This window comes from Plecotus auritus, assembly GCF_963455305.1.
Source record: "Plecotus auritus genome assembly, chromosome: 3".
Classification (NCBI taxonomy): Eukaryota; Metazoa; Chordata; class Mammalia; order Chiroptera; family Vespertilionidae; genus Plecotus; species Plecotus auritus.
In genome coordinates, this window is record NC_137772.1 from 96044619 (window position 1) to 96052336 (window position 7718).

The window sequence follows — 7718 nt, forward strand, 5'->3', positions numbered from 1 at the left end:
TCCTAGAAAAGGCCGATAAATATAACGAGACCCTCGAAGATATGAAAAAGGACCAACTAGAAATTAAACATACACTGACTGAAATAAAAAATATTATACAGAGACCCAGAAACAGAATAGAGGAACACAAGAATCAAGTCAAAGAATTGAAATACAAAGAAGCAAAAAACACTCAACCGAAAAAGCAAAAAGCAAAAAAAAAAAATCCAAAAAGTTGAAGATAATGTAAGAAGACTCTGGGACAACTTCAAGCGTACCAACATCAGAATTATGGGGGTGCCAGAAGGAGAGAGAGAGCAAGATACTGAAAACCTATTTGAAGAAATAATGACCGAAAACTTCCCCCACCTGGTGAAAGAAATAGACTTACAAGTCCAGGAAGCCCACAGAACCCCAAACAAAAGGAATCCAAAGAGGACCACACCAAGACACATCATAATTAAAATGCCAAGAGCAAAAGACAAAGAGAGAATATTAAAAGCAGCAAGAGAAAAACAGTTAATTACCTACAAGGGAGCACCCATACGACTGTCAGCTGACTTCTCAACAGAAACTATGCAGGCCAGACGGGAGTGGCAAGAAATTTTCAATGTCATGAATAGCAAGAACCTACAACCAAGATTACTCTACCCAGCAAAGCTATCATTCAGAATTGAAGGGCAGATAAAGAGCTTCACAGATAAGAAAAAGCTGAAGGAGTTCATCACCACCAAACCAGCATTATATGAAATGCTAAAAGGTATTCTTAAAGAAGAGGAAGAAGAAAAAAGTAAAGAGAATAATTATGAACAACAAATACATATCTATCATCAAGCGAACCTAAAAATCAAGTGAATTAAAAACCTGAGGAACAGAATAATCTGGTGAATATAATAGAATCAGGGGCATAGAAAGGGAGTGGACTGATAATTCTCAGGGGGAAAGGGGTATGGGGGGTTCATGAAGAGAATGGACAAAAATCATACACCTATGGATGAGGACAGTGGGGGGGAGGTAAGGGCAGAAGGTGGGGTGGGAAATGGGTGGAGGGGAGCTATGGGGGGAAAAGGAGAAATAATTGTAATAATCTGAATAAAGATTTATTTAAAAAAAATAAAATAAAATAAAAATAAAAAAAAATAAAATGCCAAGAGCAAAAGACAAAGAGAGAATATTAAAAGCAGCAAGAGAAAAACAGTTAGTTACCTACAAGGGAGCACCCATACAACTGTCAGCTGATTTCTCAACAGAAACTATGCAGGCCAGACGGGAGTGGCAAGAAATATTCAAAGTGATGAATAGCAAGAACCTACAACCAAGATTACTCTACCCAGCAAAGCTATCATTCAGAATTGAAGATCAGATAAAGAGCTTCACAGATAAGAAAAAGCTAAAGGAGTTCATCACCACCAAACCTATATTATATGAAATGCTGAAAGGTATTCTTTAAGAATAGGAAGAAGAAGAAAAAGGTAAAGATAAAAATTATGAACAACAAATACATATCTATCAACAAGTGAATCTAAAAATCAAGTGAGTAAAAAATCTGATGAACAGAATAAACTGGTGAATATAATAGAATCAGGGGCATAGAAAGGGAATGGACTGACAATTCTCGGGGGGAAGGGGTGTGTGGGGTGCGGGAAGAGACTGGACAAAATCGTACACCTATGGATGAGAACAGTGCGTGGGGGGGTAGTAAGGGCAGAGTGTGGGGTGGGAACCAGTGGAGGGGAGCTATTAGGGGGAGGGGAAGAGGAACAATTGTAATAATCTGAACAATAAAGATTTATTTAAAAAAATATTTTAAAAAAGCATCTTCTCTGACCATAATGTTATGAAACTGGAAATTAATTACAAGAAAGAAAAAGAAAACACTGAAAAACATGCAAAGACAGGGAAGCTAAGTGTCATATTACTATATAATAAATGGGTTAAACATGAGATCAAGGAAAAAATAAAAAGATGCCTTAAAACAAATGAAAATGAGAACTCAATAACCCAAAATCCATTGGATGTAGTGAAAACAATCATAAGAGACAAAATCATAGCATTTTAGGCCTATTTCAAGAAACAAGAAAAATCTCAAACTATTAGAAAAAGAACAACAAACAAAGCCTAAAGTGAGTAGAAGAAATGAAATAATAGAGATCAGAAGAGAATAAAAATGAAATAAAGTCTAAATTAAAAAAATAATACAAAAGATCAATGAAACCAAGAGCTTGTTTTTTGAAAAGATAAAAAAGATGGAAAAACATCCAACCAGACTTATCAAGAAAAAGAGAGAACCCAAACAAATAAAATCAGAAATTAGAGGAGAACTAACAATAGAAGCCACAGAAAGAATTGTAAGAAAATATTATGAACAGCTATATGCTAACAAATTGGACAATTCTTTTTTTTGTGTTTTTTTTTTAAATCTTGACTAAATGGATAAATTTTCAGAAACATACAATCTTCCAAAAATTAATCAAGAACAATGAAAATCTAAATACACTGATTACAACTAATTGAAGTAGCAATAAAAAAAAAAGGGGTTTTTTTTTTTTTTTAAATGCCCTAGCCGGTTTGACTCAATGGATAGAGCACTGACCTGTGGACTAAAGGGTCCCTGATTCAATTCCATTCAAGGGCACATACCTCAGTTGCAGGCTCCTTCCCAGCCTGGGACCTGGTCAGGGCTCATGCAGGAGGTAACCAACTGATGTGTTTCTCTCACATTGATGTTTCTCTCTGCCTTTTCCTTGCTCTTTCACTCTCTCTAAAATCAATGGAAAAATGTCCTCAGGTAAGGATTAAAAATAAATAAATAATAAAAATTTAAAAACTATCATCAAACCAAAGACCTGGCTTTACAAGTGAATTTTAGCAAACATTCAAAGAACTAACACATATCCTTCTCAAACTATTCCAAAAAGTTCAAGAGGAGAGAAGACACCCAAGCTCATTTTATGAGGCCAACATTCCAAATTCCTAATTCCAAAACCAGATAAAGAAAGAAAGAAAATTATAAGCCAATATCCCTAATGACCATAGATGCTAAAATCCTAAAAAAAATATTAGCAAACTGGTCCACCAAAACATTAAAAAGGTCATATACCATGATGAAGTGCACTTTATTCCAAGGATAGGAAGTTGGTACAATATCTGCAAATTAATAAACATGATATGCCACATAAACAAAATGACAGATAAAAATTACATGATCACATCAATAGATGCAGAAAAAGCATTTGGTAAAATCTAACATCTATATGTGGTAAAAACTGTAAGCAAAGTGGGAACAGAGGGAATACACCTCAACATAATAAAGGCCATATATGCCAAACCCACAGCTAACATCATACTCAACAGGCAAAAACTAAACTAAAAGTGTTTCCCTTAAGGAACAAGACAGGGATTTCTGGTTTCACCACTGGAAATCCTAGTCACAGCAATGAAACAAAAAGAAAAAAAAAAAAAAAAAAAGGCTTCCAAATTGGAAAGGAAGAAGTAAAACTGTCATCATTTGCAAAAGACATGATATTGTATATAAAGAACCCTAAAGATTCCACCAAAAAACTAGAACTGATAAATTCAGTAAAGTAGCAGGATACAAAATAAATATCCAGAAATTAGTTGCATTTTTTTAAAATATATTTTATTGATATTTCACAGAGAGGAAGGTAGAGGGATAGAGAGCTAGAAACATCGATGAGAGAGAAACATCGATCAGCTGCCTCCTGCACACCTCCCACTGGGGATGTGCCCGCAACCAAGGTACATGCCCTTGACCGGAATCGAACCCGGGACCTTTCAGTCCGCAGGCCGACGCTCTATCCACTGAGCCAAACCGGTTTCAGCATTAGTTGCATTTTTATACACCAATAAAGAAATACCAGAAAAGGAAATTAAGAAAACAATCCCATTTACAATTGCATCTTAAAATAAAACAAAAACAAAAAACCCACCCTAGGATAAATTTAACCAAGGATGTAAAAGACCTTTACTCAGAAAATTATAAAATACTGAAGAAAGTAATTGAAAAAGATACAAATACGTGGAAGTATATACCATATTCATGGTACTTCCACGTATTTGTATCTTTTTCAATTACTTTACCATGTTCATGGATAGAAAGAATTAACATCATTAAAATGTTTATACTACCCAAAACAATACATAGATTCAATGACATTTTAAAAAGTATATTTTGAGAGAAGAGGTCAGCTTGGGGAAGATGGCTGCTGGCAGGACACAGGTGAGGGAGAGGAAGTGAGTGAGTGAGGGTATGAAAGGGGAGTGTGTGGATGTGTGTGTGAGTGAGTAAGGGACAGTCAAATCCTCGTAGAGCAGCAGGAGCTGGCAGACCAGGCTCTCTTGGACAAGGAGAGACTACCACCGCTGTGGGCAATCCCCGGACTGCAGGACTCCGGCACGGATCCCACGCTATCTTGAAGGGGAGAACGACCTTTTTTAGGAACTCATCAGCACCACCAACCAGACAGGCCCTGGAACTGCCCCGCGACCCAGCAGCCACTCCAGCCAAAATCCTGCTACCCCACCCACAGACCCGCAGACCCTAGGACCTCCACCTCCAAAGATATACCACTCGGCAGCAGAGTGGTATATCTCCCCCTCCCCAGTGGCAGAACTCCGGACAAAACATTTGCGCGTTTCCAGCCCGCGCAGACTTCCAGGGCACACCACTCCGTAGGCAGTGCCTGGGAGCCACTGGGAGCCCCCGCAGGTGTGATTTTGTACAGACAAGGGCATGCGGCCCTGCAGTAGAAATTCTGAACTCCCTCTTCCTGAATAACTGCCGATGGACACCCCAGCTGTGCAACTTCAGTGCCAGAGGCCCTCAGAGTGCCTCAGAGCTCTGCAACAGCAAAGGCACCTCCACAAATGCGCATTTTCAACAGGCAGGCACCATGAGCCCATCTATCCACAGCGCACTCGGAGGGGAGCAGCTGTGAGACTCTGCTGGGTGTGATTCTGCACAGAAAAGGGCGTGCTGCCCCGCAGTAGAAATTCTGAATTCCCTCTTCCTGAATAACTGCCCACATTCACCCCAGCTGCTCAACCTCAGTGCCAGGACCCCTCAGAGTGCGTAAGAGCTCTGCACCGGCAAACGCACCTCCACAGATGCGAATTTCCAACTGGCAGGCACCCTGAGCCCATCTACCCACAGGGCACTCGTGGGAGCCACTGTGAGCTCTCCCTGGGTATGATCTAGGACAAACAGGAGCACACTCCCCCCCCCCCCCCCAGCAGTAGAAATTCTGAATTCACTCATCCTGGATACCTGCCCATAGGTGCCTCAATTATGTGGCTACACTGTCAGGGCCTTTCAGAGTGCTTCAGTGTGCCTCACAGGCAAATGTACCACAGGTGCCCCATGTGAGCCGCCATGGGGAGTGAGTGCCTATCCACCACAGGTGCAGCAGCAAAAGCTGAGTCTGCCCACCCCACAACTACAGAACTCTGGACACCACAGTCACGCCTTTCCAGAGTGCAGGCCCCCTGAGCTCCATCACCCCAACAGACGGTTCCTGGGTGCCACTGTGAGTCCCCGATGGGCACGCGTAATTTCAATTAAGGGTGCAAGACAGCAAAAATTAGGACACTTCCCTCATTGGCTGCTGACTTCTAGACACCGCAGTTGTGCCTCTCAAGCTCGCAGGCCTACATCAAGAGACCCCAAATAGCTCAAGTAGGGAGCTACACTAGATTACCAAGCCCAGGAGAACTGAGAGATTACACCAGTAGCACCATCCCCAAAAGAACCTGGGTAGCAAAGTAATTGGATCTACAATTAAAGCATTACAGGAAAACATGGGAAGACAAAAAAGCAATCCCCTAAGGAAAGAAAAAGAGGAATCACCAGAAAGGCAGTTAAATGAAATTGAGGCTAGCAGCTTATCAGAGAAAGAATTCAGAGTAATGGTTATAAGGATGTTTAAAAGGCTGGATGACAAATACAAACAACTCAATGAGAATTATAAGGAGCTGAATGAGAATGTCGCCAACATGAAAACGAACCAAGAGGAGCTTAAGAACGACATTAACTGCAATAAAGAATACAATGGAAGGCTTAAATAGTAGACTAGAAGAGGCTGAGGACCGCATCAGCGAATTAGAAGACAAGGTAGGAAAAACACACAAACACAGCAGCAACTGGAAAGAAGAATTAAAAAGCAAGAGGAGAGCCTAAGGGAGCTTTGGGACAACACAAAACGTAACAATATTCACATAATAGGGGTATCATAAGGAGAGGAAGAAAAGTAAGAATAGAATACCTGTTTGAAGAAATAATGACAGAAAACTTCCCTGATATTGGCAAGAAAAAAAACCATGCAAGTCCAAGAAGCACATAGAGTCCCAAACAAGATGAATCCTAAAAGACCGACACCAAGACACATCATAATTAAATTGGCAAACACCAACGACAAAGTAAGAATCTTAAAGGCTGCCAGAGAGCGACAGAAAGTTACCTACAAGGGTTCTCCTATTAGAATAGTAACAGATTTATCAACATAAACACTCCAGGCCAGAAGGGAATGGAATGAAATTTACAAAGTGACACAAAGCAAGGGACTGAACCCAAGAATACTATACCCAGCAAGGCTATCATTCAAAATTGAAGGTGGAATCAGGAGCTTCACAGACAAAAAAGGGCTAAGAGAGTTTATCACGACCAAGCCAGCAATGCAGGAAATGCTAAAGGGACTGCTGTAAAAAAAAGAAAGAGAAAGGCAAGAACAAACACAAACATTAAGGAAAAATATGACAACAAACATGTACTTGTCAATAATAACATTAAATGTAAATGGATTAAATGCACCAATCAAAAGACATAGGGTAGCTGAATGGATAAGAAAACATGACCCATATATTTGCTGTCTACAAGAGACCCACCTCAGAACAAAGGATTCACACAGACAGAGAGTGAAGGGATGGAAAAACATTTTTCAGGCAAATGGAAATGAGAAAAAAGCTGGGGTTGCAATGCTTCTATATGATAAAAAAGACCTCAAAGTAAAGGCCATAACAAGAGATAAGGAAGGCCACTACATAATACTAAAGGGAGCAATTCAACAAGAAGATATAACTCTGGTAAACATATATGCACCCAATACAGGAGCACCCAAATACATAAAACAACTTCTGGAAGATATCAAGGGAGAGATTGATAGCAATACAGTCATAGTAGGGGACTTTAATACCCCACTAACACCACTGGATAAATCAACTGAACAAAAAATCAGCAAAGAAACAGCAATCCTAAATGACACATTAGATCAGATGGACTTAATTGACATCTTTAGAACATTTCACCCCAAAGCTACAGAATATACATTCTTCTCCAATGCACATGGAATATTTACAAGGATAGACCACATATTAGGACACAGGCAAAGTATCTTCAAATTCAAGAAGATAGAAATCATATCAAGCATCTTCTCAGATCACAATGGCATAAAACTGGAAATCAACTATAATAAAAACAATCCCAAAAAAATCAAACACTTGAAGACTAAATAGCATGCTACTAAACAATGACTGGGTTACCAGAGAGATCAAAGAAGAAATAAAAAATATCATGGCAACAAATGACAATGAAAACACAACAATCCAAAATCTATGGGACACAGCGAAAGCAGTCTTGAGAGGGAAGTTCATAACTCTACAAGCCTACTGCAAAAAAACAAGAAATAATGGTAATAAATTATCTAACCCTACAACTCAAAGAGTTA